The 16,561-nt window shown below is 36.2% G+C and overlaps 1 protein-coding gene across 4 annotated transcripts in view; it reads right to left on the reverse strand.

The window, feature by feature from the left end:
* The window catches only part of CSRNP3 (cysteine and serine rich nuclear protein 3), a 218,477-nt gene extending 202,141 nt beyond the window's left edge, over positions 1-16,336 (reverse strand). For all 4 annotated transcript variants that reach the window (XM_035306553.3, XM_008998775.4, XM_078327459.1 and 1 more), the window contains exon 1: positions 16,294-16,336. The gene's annotated coding sequence lies outside the window, so the exon portion shown is untranslated. The remainder of the gene's footprint in view (positions 1-16,293) is intronic.
* Positions 16,337-16,561: the final 225 nt, after the last annotated feature.

Raw genomic sequence — 16,561 nt, forward strand, 5'->3', positions numbered from 1 at the left:
CATATATATTACATGTGATATATGCACACATACATATGTTACATTTGGTGTATACATCCATGTATATATGCATATATACATATATTACATAACATACTACATATATATGCATATATACATATACTACATATAATATGTACTACATATGTTTATCTGCATATATACATATACTACATATAACACATAAATGTAATTACACATATTTATGTAATTACATAATATATGTAATTTCATGTATATATGTTATACATGTAATTAGATATATATGTTAGATATGTGTGTGTGTGTGTGTATATGCTTTCCCCCTCTCCTGCCACTGCAAGGACACTTGCTCTGTAGCTTGGATATAATCATGGGCTTAGGTTGATTACAGGAGGTTAACTGGCAAAATTTAGTACAAGAATGGGGTCAGATTGTTGAAGGTAAAAATGTATGGAGAATAAAGGTGAATGTAGATTGAACAGTCCTGGGAATATAAGGTGAAAGTATATTTGATGACGTGGGAGACAGATTCTGAGAAGGCTGGAGGGAAATTCCTAAATGAGAATATTGCTTTTTATCAATGTAGTCATAGCAAGCAAGAGGTAGAAGAAGCCAGCCTAGGTTGTAGAACCTAAGGGTAGATGGTAGTTTCTAAAATTAGGAATGTTGATATATCTCCCTTTGGGTTGAAAGGTAAATGGGAAGAATTGTTTCAATCTGAATATGTGGTTATATCTGTATCCCTCAATTAAAAGCATATCTGTTAACTGGGCATGCTGGCTCACACCTGTAAAACTAGCAATTTGGGAGACCAAGGGGGTTGAACACCTGAGGTCACCAGTTCGAGAACAGCCTGGCCAACATGGTGAAACCCTGTCTTTACAAAAAATACAAAAATTGGCCTGGTGGGCCAGATGTGGTGGCTCACGCCTGTAATCCCAGCACTTGGGAGGCCAAGATGGGTGGATCACCTGAGGTCAGGAGTTTGAGACCAGCCTGACAAACATGGAGAAGCCCTGTCTCTATTAAAAATACAAAATTATCCAGGCATGGTGGTGCATGTCTGTAATCCCAGCTACTTGGGAGGCTGAGGCGGAAGAATCGCTTGAACGTGGGAGGCGGAGTTTGTGGTGAGCAGAGATCTTCCACTGCATTCCAGCCTGGGCAACAAGACTGAAACCCTGTCTCAAAAAAAGAAAAAGAAAAATTGTCCTTATATAGTGGTGTGTGCCTGTAGTCCCAGCTACTCAGGAAGCTGAGGCATGAGAATCACCTGGACCCATGAGTTGGAGGCTGCAGTGAGTCAAGGTGGAGGTTGCAGTGAGTCAAGATCACTCCACTGCACTCCAGCCTGGGCAACAGAGCAAGACTCCATCCAAAAAAAAAGCAATCTGCACTATTACTAATAATTTGCTTTCATTCATATAGGGAAGCAGTAATGTGTACTAACTACTATAGGACTTACACTAGTCTAATCATTAAATTTCCTGGGGAGATTTTAAAAAATATATACAGAGCTTCAGAAACCACCCAGAATCCCTGGCATGGTGAAACACCAGTTGCTTCAAAACCTGGTTTCACCATTTCCAGAAAAGGATTTCTTGAGCAACTTAATCAATTTCTCTCAGTCTGAGTTTTCTTATCTGTCAAATGGGTCTAATAGTAGCTGTTTTATTTTTTTTTCCTTCTATTTTTATTTTAGGTTCAGGAAGTACATGTGCAGCTTTGTTAAATGTGTAAATTTTGTGTCGCAGGGCTTGGTGTACTCATGATCTTGTCAGCAAGGTAGTGAGCATAGTACCCGCTGGGTAGCCTTCCGGTCCACCTTCCCATACTCTCCCACCTCAAGACCTCCCTAGTGTCTATCTTTCCCATCTTTGTCTCCATATGTATTCAGTGTTTAGCTCCCACTTACAAGTGAGACATGTGGTATTTGGTTTTCTGTTCTTGTGTTAGTTAGCTTAGGATAATGGCCTCCATGTAGCTGTTTTATAATTCCAGAATGTGCATTGTAGGTGTTCTAATTTCCATACTCCCCATCCCACTGGTACATATTTTGTATTCCAGTATGCCTTGTATTATAGCTACAAACAAAAATCATACTCTAAAATCTTGTCTGAAAGTGTAATCTTACCAGTTTAGCATAAAGGAGAACTATAAATCAGGAGCGAGGGCTCATACCACACTGTTTCCACTTGGAGGTAGACCTGAATAGATGCAGCACAGAGAACTAGGAAAGATGGGGTCAAGTCTTCCTGTTGAGGATGCCCTGGCTGTTTTGGTGGGTGGGTCACCTTGTTAAGTGACCCTGTTTTGTCAAAGCCCACCTCACACTCCAGGAAAGATGCTGGTCCTCCCTAAAGTAGTCACCAACAGTCTGGTTTAAACTACAGCAATCTCAGGGGGTTTGCGATGGTATAGTCCCACCCTTGTCAAGTGACTATATCTTGCCAAGAGTCCACCTCACACTACAGGAAGGAGTGTGCATTGATTAACTCAGTATGTGCAATTTTATACCTGTAGTTTCTCCACTAATAATATGAGCATATAACCTCAGTGAGTATTTTCCAAAGCCATGTGTTTTTGTTTTATTTGATTTTTGATTTTGTGTCTAATGCATTGTATTTCATTAAATAACTAGGCCATGATATTTAACCAAACCTCTAAAGGGACATGTTTGGTTTGTTTTTAAGTATTTGTTATTATAAATCACAGTATAATTAACATTTCCTTTTTCATTTAATTTTTTTTCATATTTTTATAGACCCAGAGTCTCGCTATGTTGTCCAGGTTGGTTTTGAATTCCTGGGCTCAAGCAATCCTCCTGCTCAGCCTTTCAAAGTGATGGGATTACAGGTGTAAGCCACTGCACCCAGCCATAATGTGTGTGTGTGTGTGTGTGTGTGTGTTTGTGTGTGTGTGTATGCGTATCTCTAATTATACATTTAAGGATAAATTCCTAGAAGTGAAAGCATTGAGTCTTCCATGCACATGGACAACTTGACTGCCAGTAAGGTTCTGCCAATTTATATTTCTTTAAGGGTGCTTTGGGTTATTATTATTTCACCCTTGACAATACTGTGGCATTACTGTTTTTTAAATTCCTTTATAAACTTGTCAGCTACTCAAGATAATAATAATAGTTAACACACATATAGTGCTCACTATGTGACAAGTACTGTTCTAACACTTCATATATATACTAGGTAGGATTCTAAAGTGGCCCTTAAGATTCCCTACCACTTAATGTACACCCCCATGCCTGTATAACCCTAGACATGTGAAAAATGTGAGATAACACTCCTGTGATTATGTTATGTTTATGTTGCTATGTTTATGTTAAAAATGATTTTACATATGAATTCAAGTCCCAACCCAGATAGGGAGATTATGCAGGTGGGCTTGATATAATCACACAAGCCCTTTAAATCAAGGTCTAGAAGTCAGATACTAAGGATGAGAGGGATTCCATGAGAGAGAGATTCTCTGTGGCTGACATTGAAGTAGGAAAGGGTCGCATGATAGTGCTTATGTGCAGCCCCTAGGAACTGAGAGCAGCCTTCAGCCAGCTGACAGCAAGCAAGAAACAGAAACCTCTCAGTTCTGTTATCCCAAGGAGCAGAATTCAAAATTCTGCCAAAAACAAGAATAAGCTTGGAGGTAGATTTTCCCCCAGAGTGACCAGATAAGAGTTCAGCCAAGTGACACATTTATTCTAACCTTGTGAGGACCTGAACAAAGAACCTAGCCATACAGTGCAGGACTCTTTTTTTGACTGGGTCTCACTCTCTCACCCAGACTAGTGGCATAACCATGACTCAGTGCAGCCTTAAGCTCATGGGCTCAAGTGATACTCCCACCTGGGCCTCCGAGTAGTGGACTACAGGCATGTACCACCATACCTGATTAGTTGTTTCAATTTTTATTAGAGATAGGGTCTCACTATGTTGCTGTGCTGCCCAGGCTTACCTTGTACTCCTGAGCTCAAGCAAACCTCCCGCCTCAGCCTCGCGAAGTGCCTGTGTAGGACTTCTAACCCACAGTACTATAAGCTCATAAATCAATGTGGTTTTATGTTGTTAAGTTTGTGGGAATTTGTTACATGGCAATAGAAAATTAGTATAATATATATCAACTCATTTAATCTTCACAGCCATAGGAGATAGACATTATTATTAATAATACCATTTAAAGATTAAAAACTGACGCATGTGGGGTTAGGCGATGAGGCCAAGGTAATGCAGCTAATTAGTTTTAGAGCCAGAATTCACACCCAGGCATTTGGGCACTTGAAATCATACTTTTATCATCACACACTTAGGTTCAAGTATATTACATACTTGATATCTCACTGCTTGATATTGTTTTGTTTTTGAATACTTAGGATTAGATTTTTCCTCTCACATACTTTCTTTTTATTCTTAATATGTGCTTGTGTGTGTGTGTGTAAATTAATTTTCCTTTTTCTGATAAAATATACATATTGTTTGTAAACATTCATAATAGCTAACAAAGACATATTCTGTTTGTGATTTTTGGTATTTTTCAACTGTCTTTACAGAATAAGTAGGCCATGAACACTCTTTGCAGCTAGGTGCCTTCACAGAATTTAATGAGAATTCTTTGGGATTTTTTTTTTATATTGTCCAAAATGTCCTATTTTTTTTTAGTTAATAAATAGCTTTGCTTTTGGATAAACAGATCATAATAATGTTCATAAGTGTTTACTTGGTGCTAGAAACTAAATTTTGTGAACACGTTATCTCGTTCACCTTTATAGTGATTCTAAATTAAGTATTATGCTTCCCTTTTTAGCATGGAGCAACATGAGGCTTAGGATCGGAAGTAACTTAGGTTCATTGACAAAGGCAATTAAGTAACTGAGCTGGAATTAAAACCCAGCTTGCCTGACTCCATAGACTGTGCTTTTTATGGTCATGTTCATCCCTTCTACATAAAACTTGGCATAGGTTTTCTACCCAATTTCTCAGTAGACTGTGAGCAACTGAAGAATCAGATCTTATTCAAAGATTCAAGAAATGTTCAATAAATAACCAGTTACTTTTGAAATAGAAAAGTAACGTAAATAGAAGAGAAGACATGAGAGCAAAGGAGTAGTTTCCAGATTTTTCTCATAGAGAAGAAGTTTAAACAAAATGGAATCATGCTTTTGGAAATAAAACTTCTTTGGATAGCAAATATTTTGAAACATTCATGCACATGCTGCCTTTTTGAAGTTTAAGAGCACAATATGAAGTAGAGAAAAAGAGTGAAAATTTTAAAAATTGAATATATTACTGTGATGAAGAATGAACACATATATAATTGAATAATTTTGGAAATATTAGAAACATTGGAACTATTTTTATAGTTTGAAAATTATAAATTGTAGACCATGCTTTAGAATTGAGTTAGATGTTCTTTAATAACATAGTAGATATATATATCTGTCTTAAAAATGCTTAGTGAAGCATATACAAAACATAATCTGCAAGAGTTTAGTAGGTGACTTTTGTGTTGGGAAAGGGTCTATGATGAAGCAGTGAAGCAGGTCTAACAATGTCTTTTTTTTTTTTTTTTTTTTTTTGAGACAGGGTCTCACTCTGACATCTAGGCTAGAGTGCAGAGAGGTGATCTTGGTTCACTGCAACCTCCACCTCACTAGTTCAAGTGAGTCTCCCACCTTGGCCTCCCAAGTAGCTGGGACTACAGTCACCCACCAACACACCTAGATAATTTTTGTATCTTTTGCAGCAACAAAGTTTTATCATGTTGACCAGGCTGGTGTCAAATTCTTGACCTCAAGTGATCTGCCTGCCTTGGCCTCCCAAAGTGTTGGGATTATAGGTGTAAGCTAACACCTGGCCTTCAGGCCTACAATTTTTTTTTTTTTTCCTTCTGAGATTGAGTCTGGCTTTGTCATCCAGGCTGGAGTGCAGTGGCACCATCTCAGCTCACTGCAACCTCTAACTTCCACCCTCCACCTCTCAGGTCAAGCAATTTTCCTGCCTCAGCACCCAGAGTAGCTGAGATTACAGGTGCCCACAACCACACCTGGCAATTTTTAAAAAATTTTTATTTTTAGTAGAGATAGGCTTTCACCATGTTGGTCAGGCTAGTCTTGAACTCCTGACCTCAAGTGACCTGCTTGCCTTGGCCTCCCAAAGTGCTAGGATTACAGGCATGAGCCATTGCACCTGGCCTACAATTTCTTAATATTACATACCCTTCACTAAAAGTCTTAGTGTGCATTATCTTAGAAAAGACTTAACAGCAATGGATCTTATTTAAATATCTAGAATTACCTAAACTTATTTAACCACAGAACATTTTTATGGAAACTTTAATTATTTTTCTGAGAACTATGTCCCTATTTTGAAAATGCTTGATATTAATATTTTGAAGGTCCTACCTTTGCTCTTCTTTGATAATTCTAAGATTTGTTTTCACAATTGCACTTTCTCATACAATACTAACTTCATCAGCTGATGCCTAGTCATTTAATTGTAGTTAACATGGAAAAAAATAGAAAGTCTAGCCAATCAATGGTGAGATTTTTTTTCATCTGCTAACAAGCAATAATACTTAGGAAGTCATTACAAATACTGGGGATTATTTTGGTCCTTCCATTCTTCCCTTGTAAACAGAAAAGCATGACTAGCAACAACTAAAAATTGTACACAATGGCTTACTTTTTTTTTTTTTTTTTTTTTTTTAGGGAGGGAAGGAGGAAGGGAGGAAGGCAGGAAGGGAAGGAAGGAGGAAGGGAGGGAGGAAGGAAGGGATGAAGGAACGAAGGGAGGAAGCGGGGGAGGGAGGCAGGGAGGGAGGGAGGGAGGGAGGGAAGGGAAGGGAAGGAAGGAATTCAAGCAATGAGAGAGATATTGCCGACCTGGATCTAGAGGTTTACAAGTTGATTTCTTTTTTTGAGAGAAGGAAAGAAAAAAAAATGAGTAAAGGAGAGAAAGAAAGAGAAAGAGAGAGAGGGAGGGTGAATGGAAATATTGCTTTATTCTGAAAAAAAAATGGGTATTAATAATGGCCAATCAATGTTTCATTTAAACCTATGAGTAGGTGTGATGTGGTATTGACAAGAATGTATATTTTATGTATTTGAAGTGGAGAGCTCTATAAATATTTATTAAGTTTACTTGTTCCAGATCTGAGTTCGATTCCTTGATATCCTTATTAATTTTCTGTCTCATTGAATCTAAGTCTCTATGTATCTGGGTGTTAGGATCGTTAGCTCTTGTTGTTGTATTGATCCTTTACCACTATATCTTTGTTGCTTTAAAATCTATTTTATCCATTATGAGAATTGCAACTCCTGCTTTTTATTTATTTATTTATTTATTTTTGCTCTCCATTTGGTTGGTAAATCTTTCTCCATCCCTTTGTTTTGAGTCTTTGTGTATCCTTGCATGTGAAATAGGTCTGGATGTAACATGCCATTGGGTTTTAACTGTATCTTTTGATTGGGGGATTTAGTCGATTTAAATTTAGGGTTACTGCCATTTGATGTTAACTGGCTGTTTGATCCATTCGTTGATGAAAATTCTTCTTTATGTTGGTGCTCTTTACTTTTTGGTATATTTTTAGTAAGGCTAATACTGGTTGTTCCTTTCTGTGTGTAATGCCTCTTTCAGAAGCTCTTGTAAAGCAGGCCTGGTGGTAATAAAATCTCTGAGTACTTGCTTGTTCATAAAAGATTTTATTTTTCCTTCAGTTGTGAAGCTTAGTTTGGCTGGATATGAAATTCTGGGCTGAAGGTTCTGTTCTTTGAGGATGTTGAATATTGGCCCCCACTCTCTTCTGGCTTGTAGAGTTTCTGCTGAGAGATCTGCCGTAAGTCTGATAGGCTTGCCTTTGTGGGTAACCTGACCTTTCTCTCTGGCTGCCCTTAGTATTTTCTCCTTTGTTTCAACCCTGGTGAATCTAACGATTATGTGCCTTGGGGTTGCTCTTCTTGAGGAATATCTTTGTGGTGTTCTCTGTATTACCTGGGGTTGAGTATTGACCTGCTTTACTAGTTCAGGAAAATTTTCCTGAATAATAACCTGAAGGGTATTTTCCAGCTTGGATTCATTCTCTCTGTTGCATTCAGGTACACCTATCAAACGTAAATTTGGTCTTTTCACATAGTCCCATATTTCTTGGAGACTTTGCTCATTCCTTTTTATTCTTTTATCTCTAATCTTGTCTTCTTGTTTTCTTTCATTAAGTTGGACTCTGACCTCTGTTATCCTTTCTTCTGCTTGAACAAATCCAAGTCCGATCCAAGATGGCCGATCCATAACAGCTTGGGATTGCAGCTCTTAGTCAAAGTGCAAGGAACTAAAGGACGCCACACTTTCAGACAAATTCTGGTTGCTCACAGAGCAGAAGATCCCCAGTGGAGGACCCACACGGGCTGCCAGCTCGACTCTTGTGGCTGGCGCAGCGGCTTCACCAGCACCTTGGTGCGGCAGCTCTGGGAGCAGAGTAAACAGGGCCAGCTCCCCTTCTGACGGAGGTTTGGAGGACCCACATGGGTCCCCAGCACGACTCCTGAGACTGGCGCAGCGGCTGTGACGGCACCTCAGTGCGGCAGCTCTCAGCTCAGCGTAAACGAGACTGGTTCCCCTTCTGACCGAGGTTTGGAGCCCCGGGAAGGCAGAGTCGCCTATTTCGGACACAAGAAGGAAGCCAGACAGGAGAATCCTGGGCAGAAAAGCACCATCAGTCTTAACGCCACCGTTCTGGTCCTGGCAACTAAAAACTTGGACGTCCACTCAAGAGACCTAATCTGAAAGTTGGTAATTTCAAAGACGACAGGAGGATAAATTTACAATGATGGGAAGAAACCAGCGTAAAAAGGCTGAGAATACTCAAAATCAGAACACCTCTCCCTCTAAAGATGATCACAGTTCCACATCAACAATGGAACAAGGCTTGACGGAGAACGAGTACATCCCAGTGACAGAATCACTCTTCAAGGAATGGATAATAAGAAACTTCTGTGAGTTAAAAGAACATGCTGTAGCCCAACGTAAAGAAACTAGGAACTTTGAAAAAAGGTTTGACGAAATCCTATTGAGAATAGACAACTTAGAGAGGAATATAAGTGAATTAATGGAACTGAAGAATACAATACAGGAACTCCGAGAAGTATGCACAGGTTTAAACACAATGGCTTACTATACACCAAATTCTGCACTGAAAAGTGCTCTACCTACACCTACCAATCTTCACAATACTAACCAGGTAGATAACTGACTTTTAGACATAGGAAGACTAAGGCTCAAAAAGCTTAAGTAACTGGTCCAAATTTACACAGACAACAAGAGGGTATGCCTATTTGACTGCAAAGTCAATCAATTAGGAAGCCCATTAATGATTATCCTGTACTACCTAAAGAACCAGATAGATAAGCCAAAGTCGCAGTACCCTATTAGCTCAAAGGATGCATTTCTAGAAACAGGCATGCTGCCTGCCTGACTGAATCACACATTTAAGGAATATATGTATACCATAGTATAGCTCCATATAAATGAACACATTTATGGTACACTTGTAAGCACTCTTTTTCCTTCAGATTAAATTCATAAGGCTATTTCATTCTTTATTTTTTTGGTCATTTTTACCTAGTTGTGGTGATATTTATATCAAAGGACTTCTACCAGTCTCATATGATCTGCTTACCTTTACCCTGAGGCATAGTAAACCCCAGTGACACTCAGCATGCAAGTATCCACCCTTCTTTTCTTTGTAGCTTATTCAGCTTTGCCACTTACCAGGCATTATGGCTTAGAATTGTTCACCAGAACACAACACAAATGGCAGAAAGTGAAGCCCAGAGCAGCACAAAAAAAAAAAAAAAAAAAATTGCTGAATAATTTTAACTTTAATCAAATGTTGCTAACAAATTTAACTCAAGAGAATGGGGATTCATTGACTAAGAGTGGATGTATGAGAGCACTCAGAGATTGGTTAAATACATACCACTATATTTTCTTACACAAATATTAATTAACATTTATATTAATATAGCAATTATGGTTAATTACATTAATTTACAATTAACCCATTGATTTAGTATACAATAATCTGTGTGTGTATCAGAAACAGAGCAGTATTACAATGAAACAGAACAGGGAAGCATGAAATGGGAACTACATGCAGATAAAATCCCCTGTTAATGTCAGAGAGTACAAAGAGAGTTTGGACGATAAAAAGTCTGCAAGACAGAACCTTGCATGACTTAATGACATTTGTGTGGCATAGACTCTGTCACATTGAATAGCATTAAGAGAGAAGAACATGAAAGGAAGAGAATGTCGTAGAATGTACGCAGTGTCTGTCACTGAGAGGATGTAAGAGGAGGCTAGGTAACTATCTGACAAGACAATTTACCTAATTATTCAGTCAGCAAAACAATTTGGGGGCACATCACTGTGTATCAGGCACTGTATTAGGCATTGACACAGAGATAAAGGAAGCTCCTTGCCATCAAGAACTATAATTTAGATAGTAGTAAAAGGGTACAGAGAGATCACAAAGTGCTGTAATAACCACACACCAAGAAGCCCAGGCAGGGAGCACAGGACAGGCCCGGGGCTTCTCTCCTTGGCCCTTCCTGTATGTTGTAGAAAGATCTCTTAAAATAGAAGATTATAATGGCATCCCCAAGCACAGTTTTTCATTTAACGCTCAGCTCTAAGTAACTTCAGTGAGCAGCCTGAGAACAGCCTTGGAGCCCTTATTGATTTGGATGTATAGGGGGTAAATCATTTAAAATTTTAAGTATGAGTTTTATGAGCAACGAGAAGGGAATTTTGATTAGACTGAACAAAGAGGTTTTTTTTTTCAAAATCACTTTTGAAAACATTTTCCAGAATCTTTCTGCTTTAAAATGCTGACACCATCACGACCGATATTACCTGGGTAATGATTGATGACAAATATTGATTTTTCATGGCTACCCTAACCTGAGGAGAGAAGAGTAAATGAAAATCTCTGTAAAGACTTTCAGGGCTTCTTTGTAGGAAACTATTTGTTTTATTTATTAAATATATCGTGATACATCCACAACATGACAGCAACTAACTGTATCCACACTTACTAGAAAACAAAGCTGAAATGCATTTTGACTGTGACAGTAAACTAAAAAAGTCAAAGAGACTGTGATAGTAGGTCAAAGCTATTTGGTTCAGTGAATACTAGGGGCAGCTCTGAAGTGGAGAGTTCTGTGCAACTCTAAAATCCCTGTGTTGTTATGCATCAGAGACCATCTGGCCACACCATGCTTTTTCACCTCCATGCAAAGCCTTTCTAAGTTCTTTTCTTTCATTCCGTGTTTAACACACTATATCCAATATTTAATACAAACACATAGTGTCTGGCTGTTGTAGTTTTGCACAAGCAAATGCTAAATTCCCCACTAAATACAATCATTGTCCTCTCTGTGCCTTAATTTTGTTGTAGGTAAAATGAAGAGTCCAGGAAGAAATTCTCTCTGCAGGGCAGTCCCATGTTTCTAGGGCAATAGAAGACTAAAATATGAAAAGTTAATACATGAATTAAGTGAGTATTGGCCAAGGAATTTATAGTAAATATTATTGAAAGACATAAACATTTGCGTAAAATTTACTTTTGCCAGGCACAGTGGCATAAGCCTGCAGTCCTCAGTCACTTGGAAGGCTACAGCAGAAGAATCGTTGGAGACCAGGAGTTTGAGGCTGCTGTGCACTATAATCTTGCCTGTGAATAGCCTGCTGCTCTCAAGCCTAGCAAAATAGCAAAGCTCTATCTCTGAAATACAAAATAAAATAAAATAAGTTATATATATATATATATATATATAACTTTTGATTGTGTTTGGTGATTTTTGTTGAAAATAATGTCGTTTTTATAAATGTGCACAAGTCAGGAGAGATGGAGAAATGTGTGCACCACCCTTTGTGGTACTGGACAATCATATATTAAGTTCTTGATCTAAGTGTAAGAGCTTATTGGCAATAAGTCACATGTATACTTATCTACCTTTTTGGTCATGATATGAGATTATGAAGTTGATCATAAAGTTGATCTCATATAAAAGCAATTCCCATGCTATATGTGATTCTTAGAATTAGCACTGATATTTATCTAGACCATTATAATCTTGAATTAAATACCTTAAAAGTGATATTGAGTCTGTTTTCTCAGAGCATGAACATTCAAAAGTTTTCAGGTCAAACATTTAGATCATTATAATAACTGAAATCTAAGCAATTGACTAAGAAATCAAACGATCTGCCCAACTGATTCATTGAGATACATGAAACATCCAACTGTGACCATTAGCTTAATAATCAAATCTATTCCTTGCTTCTTCATAGAAAGTCATAATTAAAGAATAGTAATGCTGCTTTTAAGTGACCCCCTTTTAATATCTGAATAAATCCTGTATTAAACTATCAGGTATTAAATATATGTCAAAAATAACAGCTGATTAATAATACCTTTGAATTACAGTGTACTATACCACAAATGTTAGTGTAATTTTTTTATTTGCCTGGATTACCTTATGTATATAGCACAATTTGAACTTTATGAAATCTGACCCAAGCTTTCTCAGTCTGGCATTATTTCCATTTCTTGTAAATCCTACTCCATCATTTCCAACAATGAGAGGTTATTTGCCAAACTAGCATATTTCCATTACAGACATAAAGTTGTCTACCTATATTATAGGGGAAGTTATTAAGTATTTCATTTTCTTTAGTATTTTGTGAAGCTTTAAGAGGGCATAAAACCCCACCTACAATTCTGGCAAGCTACTTTTAGCAGAGAAAGAAGCATGAAGCAGTAAGTAGAAATGACTAACAAACTGTATTTTTAACTTCTCTGTAGTTGAGAGTAAGCCTACGAAACACATTCTCTTCAGAATTTTGACATGCTTTTGATAATTTTGGTTGTGCCTTAAATAGGGTTTATCTGCACAGGTTACATAATCCATTTACTAGTCTATCTGATTTGTTGTTAGCATGCTCTTCAATGTCATCAGTATTTATGCTGAAAGTGCTGTCACTGAAGTGCTTTGCTCATGTTAATTGATAAAAAGAAACTGCTTCCCACCATCCTACCTCTTTTTGAAAAACAACATACTGACACGACAAATTAGTTTAACTTTAAATAATATATTGGCTACATATTAAATATTTTAACACATAGTTTAAGCATGTGGGGCTTTTACTTGCTACATTGCTAACACTCAATCTAACAGACTAAGGTTAATATTATGAAAATAAAGTATGATATGTCACAAATATTTAAATGAGTTGTAAAGAGAAAATAGAGTTAGGAATATCATCTGAATTATACTAAAATTAATAGAAAAGCCGTAACAGCTTTATGATTATTTTTTCTCTCAACAAATAGCTTAGAGATTTGCAAAAATGATGTGTGGGATGACAGTACTGCCTTTGAAGCATATAATTTTATAATAAAAATGTTTTAAATTAAGCAATTGCCTAGGGTAGAATATGATGATAATTGTGATATTTTTGTATAGAGAAAAGCTACATAAAAGTAAGTTTATTTTCAAAGAAAGAAAAAATATTTCAAATAAAGCAAAAAGGATATATGTGCATTTACAGTAATTTACATTACATTTTTAATTAACGACCTTAACATGAACACAAATAGCTTTTAGGTTATTGGAACGTGTCATTTTTATATATATTAAATAGATTACAAAGGTAAGGAAATAACTGCTTTAGTGAAACATGGTTTTGACATTAAGTTTAAAAAATTCTCATTCTAATGTCAAAATGTTTATTAAATGCTCCTCACTATCCACAGTCTGGATATATATCAAGCTTTTCTTTTGATGACTAAAGTGATTGATAAACTAAAACAAAATACTTCTTAATTTATTGTATTATTCAGTATATTGCGAACCGCTAAAACATAAAGAGAAAAAGAAAAGAGTGTTGTGCAAAATGGAACAAAGTTGTATATGGGGAATTCCATTAAAAACCTGCATTAAAATTTTAAAAATCTTTGTATCAAAGGAGAAAGAAATGGTGATGCCCTCCCATTTCTCACTGAACAGCCTTACATGGTTTTCATTTGCCTTGTTTCATCCTTCACTTGGACAGAAACCTCCTAACTGTTTTCTTTTATGCTTTTTTCCCCTCTTGTCTCCACTCCAGCATACATTCTCTCTCTCTCTATCTCTTCCTGTGGACTCCGCAATAAAAGCCACCCCAGTTGTCTCATTTTTAAAAGACTTGCAGACGTCTGCCAGTGGCTGATAGGAAATGCTGATTGAGAAAGGGTTTATCTACTTTTCATCCAAAATATGTGAACCATTAAGGAAATTATAAAAAGCAGCAACAATATACTCTGGTTTTATTCAGTTCTCTCCCTTAGTGATTATTAAAAGGGTGATATTTTTAGCCAAAGAAAGCAAAATGCATCTGCAGCAGCTGGTTTCCAAGGAAACAGAATAATTTAAAACCATGTGGAACTCTGCTCTCTAATTTTCATCAATTCCCCTTCATTCCTGGAGGTAGCTTTACTCGGAATTTATAATTTCTAAAAAATATAGTTGCATTGATTTATTTTCTCTAACACATTTTAGGAGACGAATAGCTGGTCTTATATATCACCTTGAATTCCAATCTTGAGGTGAGGGGTGGATTAATTTCAACCATTGTTTTGCTTGAAAAACCATAATCAGAAAGATCTATCAATAATTAGAAACATGCTAAAATTTCAGTATTATGTAATAATTTTTGAAATTCAGAAATAGTTCAAAATAAATTATGCCAGAAATTTACTTGGGTCATTATGACACTTAACCGTATAAACATGTTATTAACTATATTTAGTATATTTAGAAAATTTAAGGTATTCTTTATTTATTTAGATAATTCATAACTAATATTCAGCAATTTTCTCCCTTTATTTTAATTTTGCAAGAACTATTATATTTGTGTCTGTTTATCCAAAGACAAAATCTCTCACACACACAAAAGAAGTACAATAAATAAAAAAAATTGAAAAACAAAAACAAAAATAAAAACAATAGCAAAAATACTTAGAAATTATATAGTTATTACTGTTACTTTTGATTCATTCAAAAAAGTATTAAAAATATGTATCAACAAATTATTCACCTCATTGAAAGATTTTTATTTTATTATAATCAACAAGTATTAATTGTATGCCAGTGTACCCAAGTCAGTAATAATTCTTGAAAGCTCAATTTAAATGAGGTTCCACCACCATTAAATGATCTACATTTATGAATTAAAATAACTATAGAATTAAGTGACTGGGAGTTCAATTTTTTGTATGCTTTTACTATAAGTGTATTATTTATTCTACAAACTTAGAACTTGTCTCTATTTTCCCTAAGGGAAAATAAAGGACCATGTTAGGAGATACAAGCAACTAGTGAAGTAAAACTTTAACTTTAAAGCTGTTAAAAAAAATATTGCCTGGAGACATTATCAACAATATAAATGCTCTGATGGAATTCTTAGCTAGATGTGTTTGATTGATAAATGAAACTACCAGTGAAACATGCGTGTTATGAAGCTATTTTTTATAGCAGTGTTTAATCCTTCAAAATTAGATTTCTGAGATTTAAAATAAAAGTGGTTCCATGTAAATTAACAAATACACATAGTTGTTTAGCCCAGAAGATTAAAGTTTACTGAATAAAATAATGCAAATATTCAACAACATGAGATTTATCAAGAGGAGTAAGTTAAATAAAAGGGCTTAAACACATACGAATCATTCATTCTAGATTAGTGCTAAAAGAGTCTACAACCTTCAAAAATAATTTTCCTAAGCCTTTTACTGTACTGTCAATATTAAAAGCCACCACATAAAATTGTATATTGTATATTCAGAGAAAGCTCCATTTTCTCAGGACCTGTGGAATTTACGGAGGTTTTCTCATCCTTCCTGCGATTCCTAGTAACATAAGCTTGAATTTAAAATTTTTTTAAAGACACATGATGATTCATTTTATCTATTAATTTTGCTTCAATTGCACTTTCACAGAAAGTTATTTAGGATAAGACATGCCTCTAGTGATTGTTTTGTTTTGTTTTTGATGAGCTAAGGGTTTTGCAGGGAGAAAGAACAGCTAGCTCATTGCAAAGCTTCCTTAAGTAATAAAATGGGCAGACTTTCGGAAAATGTCCTCAGAATAATTTTCCTATTATAAAGTTTTTTCAATAAACATTGAGAAGCATTCTCTTCTAAAGAAAAAAAGAATTTTCTTTTTTTTAAGTTTATTTTATTTTATTTTTATTTTTTTGCTCTTACCTGTAAATATGGTTTCTGTACTTCGGCTCCGTCAGAACACACTGGAGAGAGTTCACTCCTCCCTCGTCTATCCTTCAGGCGGCAGCCAACCAATAACAAAAGCCAGATCCTGGCATTCTCTAGCTCATGCTCCCTGCTTTGCTTCCATTCCTTGTTCCCTCCCACCCCCACTCTTTTAGAGGACAAATCCCTGCAGCTGGGAGAGAGGAAGGGAATGGAGAAAAGAAATATGGAGAGAAAAGCAGAGATGCAAGATATTTTTTAAAAT

This window comes from Callithrix jacchus, chromosome 6 (assembly GCF_049354715.1).
Source record: "Callithrix jacchus isolate 240 chromosome 6, calJac240_pri, whole genome shotgun sequence".
Taxonomy (NCBI): Eukaryota; Metazoa; Chordata; class Mammalia; order Primates; family Cebidae; genus Callithrix; species Callithrix jacchus.